At 44.3% G+C, this 27,144-nt stretch overlaps 1 protein-coding gene across 6 annotated transcripts in view; it reads right to left on the bottom strand.

Annotated features, from left to right (window-relative positions):
• Positions 1-27,144, bottom strand: part of rerea (arginine-glutamic acid dipeptide (RE) repeats a) — a 129,047-nt gene that overhangs the window by 98,115 nt on the left and 3,788 nt on the right. For 3 of the 6 annotated variants that reach the window (XM_087834328.1, XM_087834322.1, XM_087834327.1), the window contains exon 2: positions 2,391-2,471. The exons of 1 other annotated variant lie outside the window; for it this stretch is intronic. The gene's annotated coding sequence lies outside the window, so the exon portion shown is untranslated. Of the gene's footprint in view, positions 1-2,390; positions 2,472-22,765; positions 22,786-27,144 lie in introns of those variants that run through there. 2 more of the 6 variants (XM_087834323.1, XM_087834326.1) reach the window with 2 other exon arrangements.

Here is a 27,144-nt window from a genome sequence, read left to right as displayed (position 1 = left end):
CAAGAGGGCCACAGAGGGACAAGGGTGCAGGCAGGCAAGGCAAGGCAAGGCTGTGGTGCAAAAAGAGGAAGTTTACATTTCAGGCAAATCCTTTTGTGTACAAAAACACGGCAAGATAAACAAACAGTACATGTGTATGCCGCTCGGCTCGGAAGAACCTGTTCCTGAGTGGAGCTGTGATTAAACGTGATCGCCACGAGCACATGAAGTCTGCTGTGGTCGTGAAAGCAAGAAATGGGGGGGTGGGGGTGATTACTGTGTGGTCTGAGGTAGCCAGCGACTGCTCCGTTTCACACAGAGCACATGGCAGTCTCACCTCCATACACTGCCACCCTGTGGACAGTGACAAGAGGTACAGCTTCATGCTGCTTCTATGGAGGATCCTGGAGTGAGAGGAGGTGAGCCAGCGTTCATTATGAGTAAAACCAAACATTTACTCCACACGCTAATTCATGACATGTGTATGCTCAATATGGCACAATGGCCCTTTAACGCTGTATTTTTCCCTCCAGTGCCGACGCTTATTCAGAAATCAATTATTCTCCTCTGGTCACACTCGGCTTCTCTCAGTGTGTAAGCTAATGATTCAGCCATCTAGTTTGCGGATACGTAACGGTAACTAGAATAACCACATCCATTATAAGTCAGAGTAACAAGCATCTAAAGTCATTCGAGTTAATTTTTCGCAGCTTTCCTTTTTTCCCATTTGGCATGAATAATAGCAGAGAGAAGTAATCTCAAAGGCAAACGTACGGTCAGCATGTCAGCACTGGGTGCGGTGAGAAAAAGATGTGTTATTCAAAGAGACAGCACACAGGCAGGGTGTTGAGGCTGTGTTATGAGATTAGACTGTTTTTTGTGGGAGCGAACGGTTAAAATCAGTCTGTGTGCAGTCAGAGCAGACAGTTTGGAGATCAGTGCTGAGGTCAAGAGGAGCCACTTAGCTGTGCTTTGGCCTTCCAACCCCTACAGCGTTCAGAATCCACTGTTCCACAGAGGGAGTAGATAAAACGCTTGGCAGCAGACTTGCAACAAGAGATGGCTACATTTACTAATGTGCAGCGGATTTATTTATTTCTTTTTAAAAGCTACAAAATGGAAATTAATGGGAATCGCTAGAAAGGTGGGAAGCTTTCGCATTAGAAAGGATATATATTAGCTTAGCCTCACTAATGCGGTTCCCCTATAGGCATTAAATCTTCGGTACAAACAAAGCAATAAGCAACCCAGACTAAAACCTATACCTCTCTCTCAATCACTGCTCAACCACGAAGGTCATCCTGCTTTTTCCTCTTCCAGCTATTATCCCTGTGATTTCAGACTGGTGCTAAATGAGATGTACAATTGCGATGAGATGGGAACAAAAAGTGTCCTTTTTGTGCTAAAATCAGAAGATAACATGTTGCACATCGTTTGTGAATACATGACAAGGATATGAGATGCTAACCCAGTTGGAGAGACAGTTGATATTCAATGTTGAGCAAACCGGAAGCCTAAAATTTTCCGTTTTTTTATAGTGGGGAACAAACGGCGAGGAATAAACAGTGGTGGGCTTGTGCAGCTTTAGTTCAACGAGTCAGCTTGTACCAGAGCGGTGGATGGAGGGGAAATATAGATGGCTTGAGCGAGAGGGAGTGCAAGCTGTAGCTCTCTCTGTTCCTGCACACATCAGCAGCAGGAGGGCAGGGATGCGCGGAGGCCACAGCAAGCCAATTACCAAACTCATTAAGTAACCTGCTAGCTGGCTTTGAACTGCAGCTCCCTCCATCATATCACGACTGGATTCTCCACCGTTGTTGAGGACATCTCGCACCTCTTCTTCTTCTTCTTCTTTCTTTTTTGTTAAATAGCTCGAGAGTGAATCCAAAAAACTGACACAATAATTGCATTTTGCGTTCGCTGGAATTCAAATGAAAGAAATCACAGATGAAACTGCAATTTAAAAAAAAGAAAGAAAGACAGACTGGCAGCTTGAAGGTGTAAGTTTGGCAAAAAAGCAGCTGCAAACAAAGGAGACCTGCTTATACAGCAGGTAGAGGGAGAGGGGAGGGGAAAAAAGCAAATAATGGATCAAAACACAAACACGAGAATTGATTGGCGTGAGCTAGCAACTGAGGGATGAATCGGCGCTGACAGGCTTGAGCCGTTCTCTCCGGGAGCGCTGAACGCAAGAGTCAAAATGGCTGCAAACAGGGAGGAGGAGGTCAGTGCATGAAGATGATGATGGAGAGGTATCAGGCTGAGAGCACAAAGGCCAGGGAGAGAACATGATCAAGGTCCAGTGGGTGGGGTAGGAACAGAACATTTTTTGGGGGGGTGCGGGGGTTAGAGCAGAGCAAAAAACACTGCACTCGCCAACGCTAGAGTGTCACAAAGCATTGTTGACTAACCTTGACTGCATTCACCTCCTAGCTCACTGCCACACTTCCTTTCAACAAGTATTGACACAACGACAGTCTGCAAGAGAAAAACTGGAGGGGGGTGGGGGAGGATAGACACACACACACAGAGAACAGGGGAAAAGTATGAATGAGGTGAAAATGGAACAAACGAGGTGATAGCAGATTGACAGTAGAGGCGTATGTGTAGGTGAAGACGGCTGCCATCTTTGCCGTCATGTTGAACATGCAGCGAATGTAGCCGGCGAAAGCCGTGAAGCTGTACAACGTGGTAATAATGACACTAATTATTCCGCACCGCACATTTTAAAACCAGCATTTACAAAGTGCTTTGCAGTACCATTCACATTCTCTATGTGGAGATTGTAAGCATTTGCTCTAAGCCAGTATTCATTTCCCTCTTCCCCAACAAACCACTCTGGATGCACACAGATCTAAGCACTTATGCCTGCAACACACACACACACACACACACACACACACACTCCCCCACCCCTGAACCTCCCCCATTATCCCATGAGCCCTCTCTACTCTGCCTCGCTCTACAAGAGCTTGGAAATAAAAACATCACAGCTCTGCCTCGCAGCACCTGTTCAATAACATTGACATTTCACATTCAGCATCCGCACACTGAGAGATTCCCTGCATTTACTCTCTTTAACACGTAGAAGCACAAAACACACACACACGCGCACGCAAGCCAAATTCGTGCCAACGTATGCATTTTAATGCCGCAAAGGCTTCAGGTCTGCGTGCGTGCAGGTGCACGTCCGTCCCGCGTACGTGCCTGCAAGACGAGGGGTAAAAAATTCATTTGACTGGCTGAGGTGCACGTCTTAATTTTATTAATTTTTTTTTTTACAGCTGACTAATTAAAAGATAGCAATTATTTCTTTGCGCGTTACGGAAACGGTGTTCGGTATGTTTACGTGATATGACTCAGTAGCTTCCCTCTTATTTAATTTTTTTCAGCACAAAACACATGCAAATCTCCTCAGGATCATTTAGGAACACTTGTCAATATTGTTTAGAATAATACAAGACAACAGTAACTGTTTCACATGTTCATTCTCTTCTGTGCTTTACTGGAAGGGAGTGGCTGAGCTTTCGAACCAATCGTGTATCGACAGCAAAGTAAGAACAAAACAAGACGACATCCCCAGATATTTACCCCATGTGCAAAATTATTCTGTTTGTTCTCTTTCTTTCCTCGCCTCTGATGTAACACTCCTCCTAAATTCAGCTTGCATGAAATGAAATGGTCTGTTTGATATTATTCACTGCACACCTGGTGTTATTTCTTTTAAATTCAAAAAACAAAGTATTTCTATTCAAGGCAGTATAAGCACTGTCGAACGGCAAGCTGGGTATGCTGTTGTCTGACATTTGGAGGGGAGGGGGAGGCAAAACACACTCAATAACCACCCGGACCAGCGTGTAATATTTATATTTGCTCCCAGATCAAACTTGCCAAAGAAGATTTTGGGGTCAAACGTGTTTGTTTTAAACATTTGGTATGATTTTCTTTTATGTAACACGCTGCTACAATGCCAGTCTTCGTGTAATAGTTGCCACCTGAGGAAAGCTGAAACGTGCCTGCTGCCATGGCTCAATGGTGTCATCAGGTGCAGCCTAACCTGGAAGGCTGAGCAGGGGCATCTGTTTGACAGCATTAGAGAGCATCAGAGCCCCTGCCATACACAGATTAAATGGCAGTAAATCTGCGGATTAGATTCGTGTATGAATAGCCCATATTGATTTTGCAATCTCTTCAGTAACTCTGGGATTTTCACGGTGCAGACAATGTGGGCATCAAGCGTGCGCGCGCACATACACGCACGGGCTCATCTATCTGCCTGGTTTTTAAAAGCCTCTAAAATCAGTCTGTGACTAACCCATCCCCATTTTAATCTGCTCATGTCTCCGCCTACAGGATGTATTCGAATAGCACAAGGCATGCAACATCATTCCTTTAAAAAACTGCCTGTCCATCCAGCCTCTCCGAGTAGCCACAACACAGCAGAGAGAACTAAAACAAGCTCAAGAGGCCTAGAAATGTCCAATCCTATATGTTGTTATGTGTGCTCATGTGAGAACAAGATCGCTTCCATGCTCTTTGAGTTGAGGGTTATTATTTGTGAGCACCATGGGTTGATGTGGACGGCCATAGCGCCAGGATTTCTCTTCTTTCGGTGCCTCTTCTCAGTCTTAAAAGCTAAATATGCATGCTCTCTCTCTTTCTCTGTCGCTCTCTCTCTCTCTCACACGCACACACACACACACTTGAATTCATTCAACCCTGACGCGACCTTTTTGACACGAAAATCCCAAAATCCTGTGCTGAAACTCAAATCCCCTCTGACCACTACGGCCCTTCGGAAGCAGGATGACATCAAAAAGAAGCGCTTTGCTTTCATGACTTTAGTCCACCCCTCAGTATGTCAGCGTCTCTGGCAGTCTGCCACATGCTTGTCACACACACACAAAATAAAAAAACACTATTCAGAAACACGCGCAGCACATACAACATGAAGAAACCAAAGATAGCCTGAGCTGCAACTTCCCTATTTCCACACACAACGAAGTGGGCGTCAATTGTGCTGTGATATGAAGGGGCTTCCAAAGCAAACACACTATACTCCTTTCCCCTTTACATCTACACAAAACATGGATAAAGCCTATATTTACAATATATGTACTAGGGCTGCCACGATTAGTCGACTAGTCACGATTACATGGACTATCAAAATCGTCGACGACTAATTTAATAGTCGACGCATCGTTTGAAGCTTTGTAAGATCACAAAAGACGCAGGAATAAGTAGTAGGATTTAAGGGTGTAATAACGGACTGAAACAGAAGATGGCAGCACTGAATGTACAAGGATGCCAGCTGCCGTTAAACCCCGAAGAAGAAGTAACTGTGCCCCAGAATTCATAGCGCGGCCCTGCTCAGGTTCCAACAATGGCGGCAGCTAGTTAGTTTTAATATTACTCTTATTATTCTTTCTGGGTCACAAAATAAACGTTTAACATATTTTCACGCGAGAATGTAGCTGTGTAAACCTCAAATATCTGCTCGGTTTATCAAGACACCACATATTTTCCCTTTATTTTTAGTTAGCACATACCTTAAACACTTAAAGCTGTAAGCTAATGATAGTTATATAAGAGCAGATGCTGCCGGTGCAATAAGCTGTACGCTTTATGTCCAATGGATGCATGATCTGATTAGTCGACTAATCGCAAAAATAATCGGTGAATAGTCAACTATCAAAATAATCGTTTGTGGCAGCCCTAATATGTACAATAATTTTTTCTTGCTTGGCAACCTGCAGCAACCTGATTCAAAATGGCTGCTCTGGTCATCATGCGTGCCCTTAGCCACCTATGGAGGCGCGTGAAACTGATTACCTGGTGATTGGTTTGTATTGGGAGATAGCTCTATTAACCTTTGGGTAACACAGGTGTGTAACCAAGTAGAACGCTGCTCTTACTACATGAGAGAGACTGAGAGAAAGAGAGACACGGAGAAACTCGGTGTGACAGCAGAGCTGCTCCAATTAGGTAAGCACATTGAGCCGTCAGGCCGCCACATTCATCAACACGCAGAATGCCAGTCAGCAGCACCAGAAGGCTCGCCCGCCTCTTTACCACGCTACTGTTACTGTGGTGCGGTCGGGAGAGTGACGGGGAGGCATTTGCAAAGCAGATTTGGACCATTCTCACCAGCATTTGGCAGCGCAAATGTTTCTATGCATGGTTTGGGTTGTTGTTACTCGCGTTTCCCTTGTCCTAATAGACTGACCACGGGCCGCTAATGATATCATTATCATACACGCGCTGTAATTATCTCGACCCACCGTGTGCCAAGATCAATGGACGGCAAAATTTGGATCAATTGATGAGTCTGCTGCTGTTAAGCTGCCGAAACATATTTCGCACACAGTCAATGTGCTGTTGGATGGGCTGTGAATGAATTGGGTCCCTGCCTGTTTTCAGAGTGCGGCATCCAGACATGGGGTTAGGCAAGTGGATCTGTGCCATATAAGAAGTGAACTAAACTGGCAGCGCTGGTGAGCTTCCTCTGCTCTTCATAATGTCAACCACAGCCACTACTGCTGGACACAAAGCCCCAAACAACAGTTTAACATTTCTAACAAAGTCAAAACAATGTAATGATTGTATATCTTTTTCTACCGTCTCTTTGTCACCATCATGTTTAAACAGCCATGTCAGAGTGGAAGACAACAGCAATAGAAATCTCTTTAACGTGCTTTAACTACTTGCTTACATCTCATTTATGTTACAACGTGCAACAAATTGTATCTAACAACCTCCCTCCTCACTTACTTTAACGCCAGCAAACTCTAGAAAATATAAATGCATCTTTTTTTCCCTTTTTTTGCAGGGCTTTGGATTGCATTTACTATTTCTTCCTCTCTTTTTTGCAGTTATTAATTCATCAGGTCCACCTCCTGAACGGTGTTCATGCTTAAATCATAAGCCCTCTTGCTGCTTCCTGCTCCTGAATTGGTCTCAATCATGACAACAATCTGAGAGCAGTCGGATTGTGTGATCGGAGGTACCTGATTGCGCTGATGAGCAGAGAGGTGCTGAAGAAAGGAAAGTGGGCCATCTACACTGAACAACTAATGATAATAATATGACATGAACAACAACCCAAAGGTAACACAAACAGATAGCATCAACTTACAACACTGCCCACTGTGTGCTCACCCAAAGAAAGACAATCCAATAAGAAATCATCTCTACTTCAACCTTGAGCTAAGGGCCTTGCCAACAGTAACACTTTTCCCATGCAAATCACATTTTAGCGAACTCTGTATATCCAGGGGAGAGGGTTAATTCTTTTCATGGGTCTGCTCATCATCATCCTTTAGGCAGCATGATGCAACTTATTCCAGTATACAAAGGCTAATGCAGTTAAATCACACCTAGTGGACTTGAATGCCTGACACTAAGCTTCCCAGCGTACTAGCTAGCTCGAGTGGGCGAGAAATGAACCTTGTTATGTGTCCTGACACTGGGCCCTGCTCCCCAGCAAATAAAAACATGCCTCTCACTTACTGGCTGCCTGCGCTCACGGCCCCATACATCAGCATTATAAAGGAGCTCGGCAGCCTCAAGGTCAGCTCAATTTCCTCCTGCCGTTATGAAGTATCAGAATCACAGCAAGAGGGGGCACCCACACACATGTAAAGAAATGATTTAGGGAGCGAGGGAGGGGAGGGAGAGAGAGAAAGAACGAAAGAAAGAAGGGGGGGGATTTGGAGTGTGAAGGAGAGGCGGTGTGTGATACAATAGGGAACTGTGACAAATCACCAGGAGAGAACCAGCCTCTTCTACAGTAAGGATGTGTGAGTGCGGACAATTGTGAGAAAATGTAGAGAATATTAAGCCTACTTGCTCATTCCGCACACTAAGAATGTAGCAGTCTGCAGTATATGTAATGGGATTGAGCGGTTTCTGTTTAACAAGCTGATTCCCCTCGTGTAAGCGCTCAAGTGTAGTCTGTGAAACTACAAAGCAATTAGGCCTACAGAATTATTGTTTCAGAAAATGTGAATACGATGTTTACCTTTGACTGTAATTAAATTCTAAGCAGTTACACGGGGAAAACAGCAACCTAATGCAAACCTAATGCCTTTTTTTCCTTTTGAGATCTAGACCCATTCATCACATGCCCAAGCAATTTGATAAATTACACAGAAGCATGAAAGCTGATCATGTGCGTAGCAGAGTGCAATGTGTGTATGTGTGTGTGTTTGTGTGTGTGTGTAAGCCTCTGCCTGAGTCGTCATACTTGGCTGCCTCACTGGCTGAGGTTTGACATCTTCAGCTAAGAGCCTGGGGAAATAACAGCAAATTCACTTAATGGCACCACCTCATCTATTCCTCATACAGAGAGAGGAGGGAGACAAGAAGGAGAGTTCCTTGAGGTGTTACAAAATGGCTGTGTGCTCTCGGCTGTGCTCGCCGCCTCTACCATCCGAGGAGGTGCAGGTGTGTGGGTAAACACACGGCGCATTGAGACCCATCGTTGGCCACCAGCTGTAATTTGCAGTCCACTCTGACCCCTTTGCGAAAAAGCCAGCCAGCGCTGCCGCTGCAGAGCTTTTTGTGGTGACAGCCCAATCCAGTTTGATTTGTGTATGTGTGTATGTGTGTGTGTGGCGGGGGTCTCATATGGCTGTGCAAAGATTTGTACCTGCAATGACAAACATATGAAGACCTAAACCCAGCGACAAATGTGAATAGCTGCAGTTATGTGCGTGCTTGTTGGTGTAGGTGTAAGCAAGCATGAGTGTGTATGTTTATGTGTGTCTGCAGGGAGCGTTACAGAGCCAGAGGTATAATGGCCCCACTCCATCTTTGTGTGAGGTATTGCAGAACAATGCAAAGCAGAGCACAGCAGCTGGGAGGGAGCCTGGGCTTGGGATGGCATGCAGTTGGATAACGTCTCAGGGTAACAGCAGGTATGCTATCGGTGCAGCCTGAATCCCCTCAGGGCTATTTACAGAGACTCTGACCCCAGCGAGGCTGGGCTGATGACGTCTCCGTGCCTGCAGCAAAGGAAAAGCAAGACCCGAATTCATGCCGCTGCTTCCTATCAGCTGCACAACATTTCATTCCAGCAGCCCTTAACAGCTCTGCAATTGTTCAAATGATTTACTAAAGAAAAAAAAAAAACAACTCAATGGCTCCACGAGTATATTTACAAGGACTGTAGCTGTACAATAATTTACCCAATAGGGACAATACTCTGAACAATAAACTGCTATGTAGACATTCTTTTCCAATTAACCTAACCTGAATACGGTCAAAGTCAGAGGAAGTGTAATCACATTAAGCCATGTGCTGCCTTATTCAGAAGCATTTTGGATATATGTTCACCTTAATAGAGCGATGAATCATGACTGAAGCTGACAGTGTATTGCAGCAATCAAAACTGCCTGACAAAAAGAGGCTCTAGCATCTGACTCAGCTTTCATGTAGCTGCCAGATTAATAGTACAAATTGCGGTGTATTTGCAGAATGTGTGGCAAGGCAGTAGCAACATCACAGAAAAATATGGTATGAGGCTGAACACTGGGAAGAAACTGACGCTGCAACATAACGTGGAGGAGGAGTCCAAAGATATTTACTGGGCTTTGGTGCGCAGCATATAAATGGGAAGTAATAAATTAATAAAATACTTCTGGAGAATAGGCTCAATTGTGGTGCTATATGAGTGTAGCCAATTACACAATCACAAATGGGTTACAAATAATTGTTTTCATTATCAATTAAGATGAAGATTATTTTCATCAATAAATTGATTTGTTGTGAAATAAAAATGCACAAAGAGCCTACTGTGACCATTTCCCGGAACCCAAAGGGGCATTTTCAAATTAATAATCTCATATTAATTATTATAATCAAAACATGTAAATGGAGAAAATTGTTCACATATTTGAACCTGATCCCAGCAAATGATTTGCAACAACTTCTGAATGTTTTTCTGTAAATCGACGCAGCCTGGCCAGCAACAGTCTTATTTTGGTATGTGATCTACTAGAAGAAAGAACTCACACCAAGAAGACCTGTGCGATCAATACAGTTACTTTCATTTTGATCTGCCGACAAACTAAAGTAGGGCTGTGCGATATGACCAAATCTCATATCTCGATATAATAATTCTATCGTCCGATAACGACATAAATCACAAAAATGTAACATTTTCTGTAAATTCTGTGAATCTCGGGCAGCTCGTCTTGCGGGAAGTGTTTCCAGCTGCACGTCATGTAGCTGGAGTCGAGTGTTTTAACCGATGCGTGAATCGATACATTTTTAGACATAAGTTGTAACGGCGGCCGTTTTCTTTGTGAGTATTTATTACACGGTGTGCTGCGGGGGAAAGTCTGTTCTAACGTTTGAGTCTAAGGTTTATTTTTTAGCACCTGGCGGCTCTTTTTTTTTTTACTTCTCATCCGTAAATACTCGGCATCTTTCACGTGATTCAGTTTATTTTGAAAAGTCTCAACAGGATCTTGAGCTTTATTGTGAAAGGTTTATGTGGAACATAAACAAGCGGACACGCAATGGTGTTACCGTCGTTGTTGCTAACGACAATGCATAAAAACAGGCGCTTGTCCGTCCGTAGTGTGGTTATATAAAATATAAGAGAAAGAGAGAACTTTAAGAAATTAATATAGCCACTACAGTGACCATCAAAACCATGAAAAAATATTGCCGTAAACAGTTTATTTTGCGACACGAAACAAACGATAGCATAAAATGAAACGATAGACGTTTTTATATCGTCATCCGATATATATCGTTATATCGGACAGCCCTAAACTAAAGTGACTTCCACATCTCCGTTATTATGATGTTGGATGGTAACGTAGAAATAAACGGCAGCCGTGAAAGCTCAGTCCACGTTAAAATAATTCGCTTGAATTATTGAATTGAATTAGGATGTTTATTTTACCGCTCTGTGCACTAAATCTGAAGATTAACAATTTTCTGGAGCTTTAATCTCTTATCTTATTTACAACATAAAACATAAAAACATAACCGTGTTGCATTTTACGGTTATGTTTTTATGTTCTATAGATTTTTATCAACATTTTATCATCATCATCTGATATCATCTCTCATCAGAGTAGGTGACACTCATAGGGATCATTTTGTCTCACATGATGTATGAAAACCTCACTTTTTGTGACCACACAGGCAATTTGAATTAGAAAGTGTGGCTTAACAGAGAAAATTGAGAAACTCTTTGTCTCCAACTGGGGTTTTAGGTTTCATCCAGCCAGATAATGTAAAAAAAGCCTAGCTGTGTTGGACTTCCCTCTGACTCCTAAGCAGGTAAGGATAAACAAGCTCAGGCCAGCTGATTGGAGCTGAACTTTCAAAATAAAATACTTGCATATAATTAGGAATGTGCATGACTGGTCGACTAGATGTCTAAACATTGCTGCCCTAGCTAGTCAATTACAGAAATACTATTCAGTTAAATGTATTATTCCTATTTTATTAATGTACAACAGCAGTTACGGTTTCAAAGACGGTATGTCACCACCAATTCCATGACTGCATGATAGACAATCACGAGCTAGCTGACCTAACGGAGAACAAGGAGAATTTATAGCTAGTTTCTAGCCAATACTGACTATTTGTGTACCCAGCTCATCTATGGTACCCTGCCAGATCCCAGAATGTAAAGCATACTTGACTATAGGAAGGCATTTGGCACTTTGACAGCGCTCGTTTTGCAGTTGTGTCAGATTACATTCACACCATAAACCAACCGCTGTGGAGTTAGTTTAAAACCAGACCAAGATCATGTCCTCCAAATGGTCTGATAGTGGTTTTGGTTACGGACACCATGTTCACAACTGCACAAGCAAACTGCACTGAAGGGCAGAACAGATTCAGTCCAATTTAAAAGGACTAAACACAGCAGCGTCTCTGCAAAGACCACATGTAAGATCACATGGCTTCAACTACATCTGTAGTGAGAACTGCGATTGAGGTCATGAATTGTGATTCTACTCAAAATGACTGCAATTCTTGAAGCCACATTGCTCACTCCAGGCCTAATCACAACCACCAAGCTAAACCATAGCAGGGAATAGAAGATTATGATCCACCAGTCAGTGTTGGGACATGATGACAGGACAACTACACAAGAGGGAGCACATTTTTCATCCTCTAAATAAGTAATGCTACTAAACGTCACATTGTAAAAATGTACTGTTGATATAACACCGCGGCCATATTGTGCTCTTTACATAAATTCTAGCAACAACGTCATTTAACAGACCAGCTGATAACTGCACGGATAATACATATTGTGTGTGCAGCGGTGCTGGAGCAGGAAAATGGATGCCTCCTGTGAGCTTTCCTCTTATATAAAGCCCTCTCCTCTCTCATTTTAGTGAATGGCTTCCCACTACTTGGCTCCCCACGGTTAGCTTGTCAGCCCCCTCTCCATCTCTTTTCTCTGCACCTGCATCTGACACTGCGAGTGTTCTGTCACCCACCTCTCCACATCCCCCTGGAGAAAATGTTCAGCCCCGCCCAGCTAGCTCCCAGCAGCCCCTGGGGCCTGGGACAATTAAAAACGAGGCAGGAGCTCAGTCGAGCTGTCATGCCGAGTCTCAGATGGCACCCTGCCTATAAGGCTCCAGACGTAGGGGGAGTTTGGTATGTGAGCCCAAAGAAAATAATATTAGTGTCTGTTGTACTTGAGATCAACATTCACTCTAGTGCAAGGTGATGGCAGCATATCAACACTCTGAAAGCAATGCAGTCTGGCTGGAGCGATATATTTGGCCTTACAGTATTCAGACACTGCCTGACTGCACACTCACATAGGCACACACACACACACAAATCCACTGCTATATTCCAGTGTCAGCCAATTACAGGCCTGCCCTGACTGCCCTTGACTACACTCCCTAACCTCCCTCCACAATCCATGTCAAACCCCCGTGCACTGATTTTTTTTTTTCTTGCCCCTCTTGCTCCCTTCTTTGCTTCTTCTTTTTACTCACAGTCTCTGTCTTCAGGGTCTGAAATATTTAGCAGCCCCATCTAAATACACCTTCAGGCGCAGAGTCAGAGCTGTCTCCCTCACCAGGTAAAAAGTAATGAGAGCGAACGAGAGGGAGACAGTGGAGGAAGAGTCGGTGTAATATCTCATCAGTATTATTAAATCATTTCTTCCCTCGGCAGCCCCTGGGTGGTCTGGGGTTGCGTTATTTCTCAGTCAGGGTTCAGTGGCCTCATGCTCCTAGGGTTGAGTCTGGCCGCTCTCCCAGCTTAGTGCTGTACTAAGCAGGTGTCAGGGGAGTTTCCCCTCAATTAAGCAGAGGTAAAGTAATGCCTCTCACCGTGGCGGTGCCGTGAATACATTAGTCTTGCTGTCACCACAGGCTACAGCATCGAGACGCATGAAGAAGACAGACAGCTGCTGAAGCGGGTGAAGCAAACGAGCACACGGATACTAATGTATTAAAGCAGGGTTAGGTTAAAACAGGACATGATCTAAAACCCTTATCTTACACAGATGAATACATCAGTATTGGGGGGTTTTCTTCTTTTTTTTTACGTATGCCCAAGTAGTATGCAGGGTAATACAGTACTGTTTTAGAGGGAGCTGAGATAATGAGTTTGTATTAGCTGTCTGAGCAGATGACACTGGAGGACACCGAATCCTTGTTGTGTTAATTAAAGCTCAATGAAATGATGCCGATGAAAAATTAGCATGACCCACCGCCTCAGTTAGGGATACAGCCAGGAAAATGGATCTCTCTGTTGAGTTGTTTTCAAGGAGAGGTGCACGGAGAGAATACTTTCAGAAACAAAAGCTGAAGTCGAAAATAAATCATTTTACACAATTAACTGATTAGGTTTAAGTGGCAGCATCGGAGGAATCGACGACACCCGCGGTGAGAACAAAGAACCTCTCATTATACAAATGCATAAGATAGCTGAATCGCTGTTATATTTACCGTTGTGTTGTGTGCTCGCTAATTTTGAAAAAAACAAAACTCAAAGCAACAAGCGAGCAATCATATCAATCCAGAACTGCCTCCTTGACATTTTTAGCCAGCACACTGCAATCACCCTGCTATTTTACTCCATCTGAAAAGCCATCTGAAAGGTGGTTTGTAAAAAAAAAAAAGAGAGATGTCAACAGAACCAATAATGCCTTCCTTTGTCAGTCTTTATGTGTGAGCATTACAGTGTACTGGACAGATGTATTGAAAAGGGCTGATTGATGGCTTCACTGCAGACTGTCTGTCCACCTCTCTCCCTGATGAGACATGTCAATGTAAAGACACATGAACGCAGCAGCCCGTCCTCCATTTTCTCCTCCTCTCCTCCTCCTCCCTTGTCAGAGGCAGGGAGAATGACGCAGTAAATACAGATGCTGTGCGCACCGTAATTCTGGCGCCCGCTACCTTTTATCTGCCGTGACAGCTTCTGCTGCTGTCGAAATCAAACACCCGGGCGCGAGGAAAAAGCTAGTATTCCTTTTAATAAACTGCCAGGCGGAGCAGAGTGAGAGAGCAGAAAAGGAAGGCACTCAGCTCCACTCTGCACTGCACTGGCCAGGCTTGGCTAAGCAGCAGCTGAGGGAAGCGGTGATATAAAAATGGGGAGAGCGCTCCTTCAGGCATTAGTCGGTATTATGCTGCTCACGCAGGCTAAGGCATCCGGCATCATTGCACTTACGGAGAGCCGTGTGAGCCGATCGGTCAGCGGGGAGTGTTTGGTGCTCAGCGGGGACGAGGACCGGCGTGAGAGATGGTGGGCAACCCACTCAGCACCTGCTCCCCAACTCTACCTCAGCCCCCTTAAGGTGCCAGGGTCAATTAGTTACATCCCTCTATTCATGCTCTCAGCCTGGATCAACAGAAGCAACTGAAGAGCGGCCTGACAACAAGAAGCGCTCTCAGCTGCCCATCAGCAAAAGAATAAATTCAAAGTCCTTAAACAAATCAATCAATGTATTAAAGCATAAAAAAAAAAACTATAATTCATCAACTAACATTCTTCTCAAAATGTGAGTATTTTTTATTAACAAAAATTATGTTTCAGTTTTTTAGTTAATCAGACAAATTAAAATATAAACAAATCAAACTGAAACACTATTAATTCTTTGATTGGAAGCCATAATTGATGAATGCCTCGACAGTGAAAACAAGCAATTTCCGCAAATCTCCAACTGGCTCTTTCTCTCTTTGTGTGCGTGTGTGTGTGTGTGTGTGTGTGTGTGTGTGTGTGTGTGGAGGCTTCGGAAATAGACAGCTTTTTGTTCTGACCCCACAGCTGTCACTAGCATAAGAGGGCCAGTCACAGGCAGCACACATGAGCATTTTAGATATACAGTCCCACCCCCTTGACACTGCAGCAGAGGAGGAACAAGAGGGTTGTGCTTTAGGTGGCAGGACCCCTGGGGATGCTGTCGTATTCCACAACGGGGCAAAAATCCACTAAATACCTGGTCAATATTTCGAATCCCGCACCATGACTGTGCCCCTAACGCCCGTAATGTTCTTCCTTATAATCCAAATACGAGCCATGTGTGTCCACATCAATCAGCCATTTTCATTTGAGCTTGTGCTCTTCTTTATCACCATTACTACTGCAGTAATTGAGGCGGTGCTATGGAGAGGCTGTGCAGTTTACCTCCATCTGGGAGGTCAAGAGGAATGCAATTGGTTGACAATGATTATGCTCTGCCTGATTAGGCTACGGGCTACCGCTGAATATTTAGCACTGATTAGACTAAACCCTGTAGAGAGCCATGTGGCTCACTAACAAAAGGGACAAGGCACAGGGCAGGGAGAAAAGGCTACTAATCAGCACGAGCTCGCTGAACCGGGCTATCTCGCACTTAATGGCTCGATCAATCTGCTTTTCGCATTTGTACGTCGTCCTTAACGACTCCGTATTTGTGATGACTTTATTTAGCGCTTTTTTTGGGGGTGAAAACAAACAACAGCTGTGAATAAACATTTAGTTAGTTTTAACAAAGAGCCTATTAAAATCTGCGTCTATGAAAATAAATAATTCCCGGGAAACTATCCATTTAGGTGCTGAAACGGAAAGGGAAATTTTACTGATAACTATAGAGAGTAAGTTGCCTGTAATCCACAAGGCTAAAGGGGACACAGCACCAAAAAAAAAACAAAACAAAACAAAACAAAACAAACAAACATCCCAGTCATTAATGAATGAATTCTCCATTCTTTTCTCTTCACTGATTGGAACGACGTCAAATAAGTGACATCAGCCTATTGACTGTGGCCTGTGTTTATATACTGTGTGTCCTTGGAGATCCAGTTTTGCACATTTGTATGTAGAGATAGATCGAAATACTTTCAAACAGTTATTTATTCATAATCGAGATTTCATTTTTTCCCGCAAACAAAAGGAGGAACCCAAAATTTAAAAAAACAAACAAAAAAACAAACGTCTCCCACTGCTATTGGCCAAATTGTTATTTTAAACATCGCTATCAGTCTAGAATTACACAATTGTTGCCTCCTAAAGCGATTGTGATATTTACGCTGAAGTGCCCTCCTGATTGAAACGGTCGGGGGAGGGAGGTGGCGGCTGAGGAATGAGGAAACAGTGGAAGGATGTTAAGAATGCAAAAGAGACAAGCATGGTGAAAATGAGACGAGAGGAGGAAAAAATGACCGGGAGAAATGACAGCAGGGCAGAGGGAGTAAGGAAGGAAAACAGATGGAAGGGAGGCAGGGACACGTGCACTTATTTGCAGAGACTTTTAACTGTCTTGATCCTCAATAAAGAGGCGAAACTGATTAGGTTTATATCAAACGGCTGCTTGTAACACTGTGCCTGTCGCTGAGAGCGCAAATCACAGTCAGGTCAGGTTTTCCTCTTTTCCGTTTGAAAGAGCCGGCTCTCTCCTCACTTGTCTTTCACTCTCTCCTTTATTCAACACCACACAGCCTCCTAAAGCGCCAGCTTGTCAGAGTGACAGATGCAGACACGACCACTGACCTAAATCACTCTTTTCCAGCACATTAACCTCCGTGTCCTTCCACCTTTTACGCAAAACACCAAACGCTAACATAGGAAAACACTCCAACACCACCGACACGCTGCACAATGAGAGGCAACCCGCAAACCCCACCCAGCTCTATCTTCATCATCCTCTCTCATTCAAGACTACATCTCAAGTGTCTAAACAGAGAAAAAAAATTTGTATCATGCCCTCAGGCTAAATAAATTACTGCCTATTGTTCCTAGAAGGACTTTTTCTACCCAGCACTGTGACAAAAAAATGTGTAAGTGGAGGACACGCAAACATTTCTCTTCACCTTGGAGTCAACGTGGAAGGGATCGATAACACTTTAATTACTGTAGCTCCGTGTTTATGAAATGCAATAATCATTCATTAATGATGCAGACAGCGGCAAGCAGGCGGCCGGGGCCGGGCGTCAGGGCTGCGTGCAAAGGTAGGTGAAGGGAGGGGATGGGAGGATTGGCGTAAATGATTCATGGTTTGATATCTCTCCTGTATAATAGGTTCCTCCGGGGAGCTGCTGGGGCTCCGCTGCAGCGACTGACTGCCTGGCTGGATGGCTGCCTGGTTCGCTCCGACTCTGCCCAGGCTGCTTCTGCCACTGCTGCCCGAGATTAAAAAGGCCTGCCTTCCATGAAAAGCGGCTCAGTGAAAACAGAGAGCGGGGATATGCACATACACACATAAAAGGCTTGATTCAATATCGTCTGACAAAGTATCTGAGGGGGAGTGAAGGAGGGGAGACAAGCGAAATACCAAACTCCTTCTAGGGAGAAAGCATTAGCTGCAGAGATAGCGAGGATACTTGTGACATCTAATGGGAATATGCCAGCGTTTCTTAAAGGATGGGATTTTTCAAGACTCTGTGACTTAAAATAAAACTGATGTACCCACGTGTATGTGAGAAGCTGTGACTCTCTCCGCTGCTCTCCATCTGGGCACCAAAGGTTTTTCCCCAGAACACAACAACGCTCTAAGAAATAGGTGACAGAATGCACTGCCAAGTTTGTCCGAGGTAAAATGCCAATATTTCAGAAACGCAGCCTATTTAGCAAAAACTCCCCTCTATTTCTTCCTTGCCAAGCTCGGAGGATGGACACCTTAAAGTAGCCACGTGTAGGTTTTGTTGGCCGACTTATCACTCGTGTTACAAAGAGAACTGATGTCAAGTGCGGATTTGGAATTTAAGAAGCGATTTATACAAAAATAGAGCAAGATCACAACCTCTCGATTACCATATCAATACATGCACTTGGGAGATACACTCACTGACACTGTAGATGCGATTCTATATAGGTGAGGCCAATAATGTAACAAATGAGCTGCTAACTGGAAAGTAATCTCTGCAGCCTTTTTAGCAACATCTCGCCCTTACTTCTCCATATTACGCTGGCTGACTGATAATTACCAACACATCTAGTTTTTTGGGGGGTTTTTTGCACTTAACCCTCTCTTCTTTGTTGGTAGGTCAGCTTATGGTGACATAGCTGTGCTTTTCAGCCTTCTTCTCATAGCACCTCTCCTGCTGTGGCAATCCTCCAAGCTCAGCTCAGCTGTGCCAGCAGTGTATTTATGTCAGTTTTCTCCAACAGTAGCAACACGGTCCGCTCTTGATCTCTCTGAGGAATGTCTTACGAGATCGCCTTTTACTTTCATAACACCTCAGATAAAAGCACAAAAAAAATAAAAGCTACTTTTGGCTGCTGCCTTATTCAAAGGAGGGTCACTACAGCAGGGCTTGTGTCTCCTTCGAGGATCAAACCAGCTACCGTCTGCTTATTACCACTACACTATAGCGCAGTGGTTCTTAACCTTGTTGGAGGTACCGAACCCCACCAGTTTCATATGTGCATTCACTGAACCCCTCTTTAGTGAAAAATAAAATGTGATTTTTTTTTACTGGTGCACAAAATGAGCCATGCATGTCATGGCGGAGGCTCTGCCGAACCCCTGAGACCGACTCACCGAACCCCTAGGTTCGATCGAACCCAGGTTAAGAACCACTGCTATAGAGCCCCTATAAAAGCACATAAAAATACTACGTCATAAAAGAAGAAATTAAGGCAAACAAATGGAAAGGTCTTAAAGCGCCAGTACACCCACCGTATTAGCCGCGTCACGGGCAGCTAGTCATGTCGTCACACAGCCATACTCCAAACACAATTAGACACATTATTAGCTAATTGTTTCTGTCCCAAACCACAAATATGGAAAAAAATACTCATCCTATCACATCTGCAGGATACATTAACTTCCAAGTTAGCGATGAGAACAGAACTACTTTAAAGTGTCCTCCCACAGGAGCTCCACAGGGAGCTAACTTAAGAAACAAAAACGGAGGAAATTTGTGCTAAATAGATATTAACTCTAAAAAGACACCAGCTAGATTTAGCATAGCGGGACTGTTGAGGCTTATTATGTGCCACAGAGGAATTTAATGTGCACTGAAAGAGGGCTACGCAATTTACCCCTAATTTCTTACAGTGTAACTGCATTACAGGGAAAAGCATATAGTCCAAAGTGGAGAGCAGGAATTGTTACTCATGAGAATACAGGCAAATCAGCATTGCTTTAAGACAGACTTGAAAAATCATAAACTTATCCCTAATAAGCCACCACCCCACATATGCCCCAATGTATCTCCTCTTCACCCGCAGAAAGAGAGGGGGGGGATGAAGAGATTAAAGTTGTAACGTGTTGGGCTAATCATAACATAGACAGTTTAGTGCCATCTCGCATAATTAAATGCTTTGCACTAACCACCTAATGCATACTAATTTGGAACAATCCACTCCTAGAGCTGGCAGACCATGAAGCTCCCTGCAAAGGAGGTGCTTGTCTCACTCTCCCTCTGCGTGTGTGTGTGTGTCTGTGTGTGTGTGTGATTTGCAGAGGAGTAAGGTGCTAAAGGTCAGCCTGCGGACTTGAAAGAAAAGGTCAAGCATTATTACAACATGACTAAATAAACAGGCTGTGCACAGCCCCCAGCCCAGCCGCTGCGAACACTCGAAGCCTCTACCTACAAGCCGTACTACCTGCCTGTTTGGCTGGTTGGGATTCAGCTTCATCCCTTGTCTTTATCCACATATCCCTCCAGCTCTACGACAGCTGACATGAGGACTGTCATATCCTGCCTAGATTCTTATCCCATGCTGGCTTTATTGCTCTTTTCCTCCTGAGTAACAAACACACATCCACACATGCGCACACACACAGACACAGAGCAAACGAGAGAGGAGCGAGGGAAGCGGGGCTGCTGGAGCGTGCTTTAAAGCACATTAATATTAATTGCAGCACTAGCTGGAGTGATAACATAGACAAGATGCCCCTGCGAGGGAGCTGGGCGCAGTCAGTCCCTGCTTTTTGTTAGCAGCACTACTCATCTGTTGGCCATGGTGAGACGGCAGGATGACGAGTATTTCTTCTTTGAATTGCTTGTTTTATATTAGAAGGGGTCTACCCTCAGCAGAGAGGGGAATTTGTGTTTGAGAGCGGTTACTGTGTGTGGGCGCGTGTGCGTGTGTGTGTGTGTGTGCACAAGGCTAGCTGCGATTTAAAAGAAAAAGACTAGGGAAGATGAATTATTAGACTAGTGGCTACATCAACAGCAATAGAAATGTGCTTTAGAGGTAACAGAGAGTGCTTAAGCGATCTTGCTTTTATCTCCTGTGCTCTGCCTGGCTTGGCTGCATTTTATGTCCTCCACACACAACTCAGTATTCTGTGAGAAATGAGCTCTGCTAAAGGATGTAAATAATCTGCTGTTCTGCTTAGAAAACCTGCTTTTTCAGGACAGTGGAGGCAAAAAAAAACCCCAACAACAGCAGAAACAAAAAAACAAATCGAGTTGAAGGCTGGGTGTTGAAGCTCATCTCCACCTCTTGGCTTTTTTTCTCCCCCTGTAGCAATAGCAGGCAGCTGCAGGCATCAACAGATGACAGCTATATCTCTATAGTCCTCCATTTTTACCTCACCCTCTCTTTTTTCCATTTCTGTCAATTGCTATTGAGAAACTGACGCCGTGTTTGGTGCCGCCTCGCTGTAGTGGGTTTGGGGCTGTACGATTTTGTGCCTTTTTTTTCCCTTCTTCTTTCTCCCCCCCCCGATTTCCCCCCAGACTCATCAATGCCCCATTACCAAGTCAAATCAGGTGGTGCTGCAGATATTTGCCGAGTACCGAGGCTGCAAGCGGAGACACACAGACACACAGAGGATTCGTTTAGGAAGCCTGGGAGGTTTTCTAACGGTATGCTCTCCACAGGATCACAAAACAGGGTGAGGAGGTGAGCGGAGGAGAAATCACTGCTGGCTAAATGCTTGTGAGTGGTTTATGGCTCAGAGGGCAGAAAGGGAAACAGAGATGTGGTAATGCATCTCTCTGACACTCCTTTAAGCAGCCGACCAGACTGTAATCTCATGGGCCCTGTAGTAGTCGCACGTTATTGTTTCTCATTTCACATGTCACAAACAATTAAAACGCGCCTGTCGATTCCCGTGCCCCATGAGCTCCATTTACCCATGAAACAAAAAAAAGAAACAGCCAGTATGATCTCTTTTCTTACATGTATCCACATTCCTAAGCTAAATTCCCAAAGATTGCCACGTATATTTCTCACTTTCATCGTCTTTATCTCCCTGCGACAGCAAATATAAAGTGAACGAGCCCCGTGTAATGTAAGCAGCTGCATTAGCGAGGCAGAGTGATAAAGTGAAAAGCAAAAAAAAGGGGGGGAGGTAAAGACAATTCGTCCTTTTAGTTTCCTCTGCCTGTTGTCATCCTCTTTATAGCAGCAGCTACACAGGCAAGACAAAAAAAAGAACTCTGGGGAAGAATCAGGCAGAAGAAAAGAGAGAAAGGGAAAAAAAAAGTAGCACTGTGTGTTTTATGTAGAGATTTTCACAAGCCTGTTGTTGATTAGAGGAAAAGGCTGAGTGCTAAATACAGAGGGAAACAGGGAGAAGAAAGGGAGGACTGCTGGTTCTCCAGGAAAGGGTCTCTGAGGGCTGTCAGAGGTGCTGGTGAATCTCTTCCCTGTGAGGAAGCTGCTGCACTTAGGAGAGAAATTTAAACTCCTACTGTTATGAGAATTTTTGGCTTTCATTACACCAAGGGCGCATGTCGATGCTCTCGTGGATGCATCAGAGTGCACACGCACAATGCGAAGCCAGATGCCAGCTTTCTCTACCGGAGTTTTTGCTGGCTTTGTGCCGAGCAGATCGTTTGCTTTGTGCCAAGAATAAAAAGGCAGAGACTGAAACTCTTTGACGGCGCTCTCCCTGCGCTCAATCGCAATCATGAAACGTGTGCACGGGAAACAAAACCGTCCGCCACTTTGACTAGGGATCCGCGCGACGGCGTGCGACCATCTCGCCCGTCAGTCGCGCTGTTTAAAATTAACCGGAGCAAATCGAGATGGAGCGCAGCTGACTGGACCCATCCAGTTGGAATTATTTGAGATGTGACAAGCACTTAATCAAGCTGTCATCTGCAGCGCCACACTAATGCATAAACGAAGAAACAAAGCAGGATTGCGAGGAGCTGGAATCGAGCTCGGCTATGCAAAGAACCACGCCGAATATTGTTTTTCCTCATTTGAGGAAGTGGCGAAATGAAGAAAGGAAGAGAAACCGGCCTCCCAGCGAGCTGCTGTGCCCCAGCTCGACTAAGTGACAGTGAATCCTACAGTGAGTCGATTTGCTGCTTTTGAGTGCCTGAAAACTTGTCTGGCAGAGTGCTCACAGGGGAGAAAGACAGATGGGGAGAATGTAGGGACGGAGCCTCACCTGTAGCTGTCTTCTATTTGTCTGTTCATCCCTGGAGGCTTTTGGGCTGCTTTGGTACAACAAGGGAGGGTGGGGGTAGGGGGTAGGGACAAAGAAAGAGCTCTGAGGCCATCAACAGACAAAGCAAGAGACAAAAGGACAAGTTTACAGGTAAATAGTGAAGAGTAGCTGGCAGGAGGGCTGAGGGAAGCTCGGGTTTCAGACAATCGATGATCACTCACTCTTCCACAAAAACAAAGATGTTAATAACATGACATTCAACTCGAGGAGCATGTCTTGCTGCTGCTTTATACCAGAGTTACAGAGCAAAAAAAAAAAAAAAAAAAAAACTACAAAACAACAACATTACTGAATACACAAAAAAATGAAATCACATGTGCAAAGCAAAAGCAGGAGCACTTGAAGATGACACAGAAAGACAACTGTATTGTCATCTTAAAGAGGATCTATGAAATCAGTGGGACGAGATCAATGCCGCCTCTCCCTCGCTCTCACGGCACTTTACATAAGCAGCAATAACCATCACAGAGGCCATCATCTAGCTCACCGATTTCCTGTGCAGGACTTGCAGAAACCTCCAGGCTACAAAAAGCGCTTCTCACTCCGAGCAATGGTCACATCCACAACTTCACAGACAAGGCAGGGAGGAGGAGGAGGTAGAGGAGGAAAGGAGCTGAGGAGAGGGAAAAAATACCACAGGCAAGATAGAGAGAGCTGGAAGGCAGGGAGAGAGTGAGGGGAAAAAATGAAGAGAGGCTGGGGGAAACTAGCAGTGCATCTTCATTACAGTATAGCACAGAGCTCTGGCATCGACTAGCCAAGCAGTGTAGTAAGAGCTCCTCATCCTCTCAGTTAATTAGGATTTCTGCTGCTTCATTTTGGGGCGAGGGACAGGATGTTGGAGGCTTGATTACCTTTTATTTCCCAGCCTAACGGCTCGGCTGCCTCTGCCGCTTTATTAACAGGAGATCTTGCAGATTTACAGCTCCACAGCAAACATCAATTTCAATAATTACAAGAAAACTGTTAGAGGGGACACAATGAAACGAGAGTGTGGGGTTTTTTTTCCCCCCTTCCCTCCTCCCCACCTTCACCGCTCCAAAGCTCCTCCCCTCTTTCACGGGATCTAATTTCCATAGATGTGCCCTTTTCATGACTGCATGCCACAGACACGTTAAAACACACACAGATTTGCCTCAGTCACACTTGGCACTCTAAACGCTTTATAACCACTCCCTGGCCTGAAGGGCAAAGGAAATACTTCAACCTAAGCATTTGTGTAGCCATAAAACAAAAATGAGTGAAAGATGATCTGTTAGTGCTCAGCACAACCCCCGACCCCCCACGCCTGTGCAAAAAAAAAAAAAAAATCTATCACATCACTGGATAAAACATCTTTATGGTGTAAACTGGATAATACAAGGGATTACAAGTCTCCTTTTTAAAGCTATATCTTTACACACTGGCAACATGCCTAGATATTAGATTTCACCTTCTGACAAGGTGCAAGTGTGAGACTAAACTGAATGCCTCTCTCAAACAAAAGCTCCATCTAGGGAAAGCTATAATAGCAATCATTATTAAAAAGACATCGGATTCTGAACAGAAAAGCACCGATTTCATTTGAATAAAATCAATAATCGTGTACACTTGCAGTGCATTGCCTTCCTGTCTTCTCATCTTGCTTGCTAATGTTTCTTTCATGAGCCAGCCCACTGCTGGTGACATTATAGCTACAGCACTTCCACAAGTCCCCGATGGATCGGTGAAAATGGTTGGCGTAAAACACAATTAGTACGGTCCATATGGCTGCTAGTGGAGGAGGAGCCGGAGCGGTCCCATGTGGTTTTTATAGAGGCCTGCTCTTTTGTTACCCTAAAGATCAAACTGTTGTCATAATAATGGGGTCGTTTTAATTCTGTCACTTGGTTTTTGTAAATCGGCACTTCGTCGACACATCCTTGCCCCGACTCGATGACTTCTGGCAAATAAATTGACCAACCTTGGCTCACAGCCTAATCGATAGCTCCTTCATCATGATTAATGGTTCATATTGGATAATGGGAGGAAATTTAATGTGAGGGGAGCGTTATTTCCTGATTTCAGCGCTCAGCCCTATTGATTGGTCATAACCCTCCTTTTTCGGCCAATGGAATGCGCTGATAAGAGCCGTGTGTTCGACCTATGTAAACTGAGCACAGAGAAAATGATTTACTGTGCTTTAGGCGCGTCTTATTCACTGATAGCTCTGTATGCCCAGCCTGACAAGCATTTTCTTGCCTGAGAAACACAGACACCTTTTACTGAGTTGAAGCGAACAACAACAGCTTGAGGCAACAGATTTATTACAAATTGATCTATTAGATAGCACTGCTGTGCTTCGCTGTTTTCTCTCCCTCTCGCTCCCGCTCTCTCTGACAACCTTCCCCTGATGGTAGCTAGAGTGTATCAGAGTGGAAGTGCTACAGTGGCAAATCTAAACCCAATCCTCAGAACTCATTTTCTCTGTGCCGGCTCCTGAAACTAGGGTACAGAGACAAGATGTCCATCTTTAAACCCAGTCGATCCAGCTCAAAGTCCCAGTGTCTAAACTGAAGGCTCGGCAGGCTCAATAGGTGTTCCTAACCTGCAAGGGCAAGCAAGGACGCAGTTTACCCGAGGCATCTTGTGTACAGGAGAGCGGAGAGCCACAATGTCACCCGGGTCGTTTCCTTATGGCGGTGTGAACCCTGAGATCACCGCTGACTTGCGTGACCGTCTCCATTAAAACATCACTCACAGGCTTTCCAGCCCTGCAAACTGTGCCTCGTGTGCAGCCGTAGCCGCAACATCAGTGCGATATCTGTGTTAGTCACAGAGGCAGAGCGGCACAGCCAGCACATTACAAAAAGATCTATGTGCAATTTGTCTCATCCACACTGTTGAAAATCAATGTCCTGCATACCCAGTGTTGTGCAGAAAAACGCAGCATAACGAGCCATTACGGCCACTTTTAATTAATGACAAAAGCATGTTTGTCCGGACAGCAGACAGCTGTTATTGACACATCTCTCTATAAAACAATCAATTAAACCAACTGCATCATTTAGACTAGCTAATCAACGTGGCTCTGATAAGTATCACGTAGTGGCCATTTACCATAATCAGTTTTTTGTCTGGTTTTATGTTTTTTTGCTTTATGCTTTCATATCATTTTATCAAAAGATACATCATGCTGAATCTAAGCCTGAAGCAGATTTATTAATAACCAAGCTAATGAATCAAAACCCCGTACACACTTGTGTATATAATAATAGGTCCAACATATCTACAGAAACCTTAACCGTCACCAGCAGGAGGAGATTATGAAATACTCCGTTTTGCTTTAGGTTTAAACTGATAGAAACAGATAAAGCTGGTGGGTTATGTAGGCCTAAATATATGCTGTCAATACTAACAGCATATACTGATCGAGAAACCGCACAGGCTCCATTGTGCCCCCTTTGCTTTAATCACCCCCATCTTTCATCTGTGCTACAAAAGAAAAGAGGGCTATCGGCTCCCGGATGCAATAAATGTGCGTGTCGCTGGAAAGGGAGCGGGGAGTGGGGGGTGTTTCTGTCTAAGATGTTGAAATATTCTGGTTAGAGTGTATATGTCTATATAAACATCTTCAGGCAGGCGGCTGCAGGGGGTGTGCGCAGTAAAAAACACTGGTATGCATTGTTTGTGTTTCTGCACCACTAGCGCCATGCCGTGTCATTACATGAGGCAATCTCTTACCTAATCAGCACTGACACACACAGCAGCAAAGTACTCCTCCTCCTCATCCTCATCCTCATCACCCCCCCCCCCCCCCCTTCTCCTCAGGGGCCAGCCAGCTGATCCTACACCATTTCATTTTCCTCCTTTACTGTGATGGCAAATGGCTGACTATTATTTTTTTTTAACTTTCCTTTTCAATTCACACTTCTTTTTTTTGCATGAAGTGCTATTAATAGGTTATGGCAATAAAGTGAAAAACTAGGCCTGTGCCTACATGTTGCATTAGAAATGGTAATTAGTAAGGCGCGCACACAGGAAACCAGCAAATGCGTAAAAACTCCCATATACTCCCAGATATTTGCTGTCGCTTCACAAGGCTCGCAAATGTTAGCTAAAGCCTCCTTTTCCAGTCGATTTCTCCAAATTCCACTGTCCAACCACTTGTGCACATTAAGCACAAAGAGCACTGACAGTTGCACGATGAAATATGTAGAAAAGTTTCTTTCATGTCTTGAGATGCTTAGCAATAACACCAGACAAAATATATCTTATTAATTAAGACGTGAGTCAACGCAAACAGACAGCATTTGTAAAGATGAAGTGAAACCAACTTCGCCACGGCTGAGCTTGTGCAG

This window comes from Neolamprologus brichardi, chromosome 20, assembly GCF_056152115.1.
Source record: "Neolamprologus brichardi isolate AB-2024 chromosome 20, ASM5615211v1, whole genome shotgun sequence".
Classification (NCBI taxonomy): domain Eukaryota; kingdom Metazoa; phylum Chordata; class Actinopteri; order Cichliformes; family Cichlidae; genus Neolamprologus; species Neolamprologus brichardi.
The sequence above is the reverse complement of the archived record's forward strand: the minus strand, read 5'-3'. Positions and strand labels throughout refer to the sequence as shown.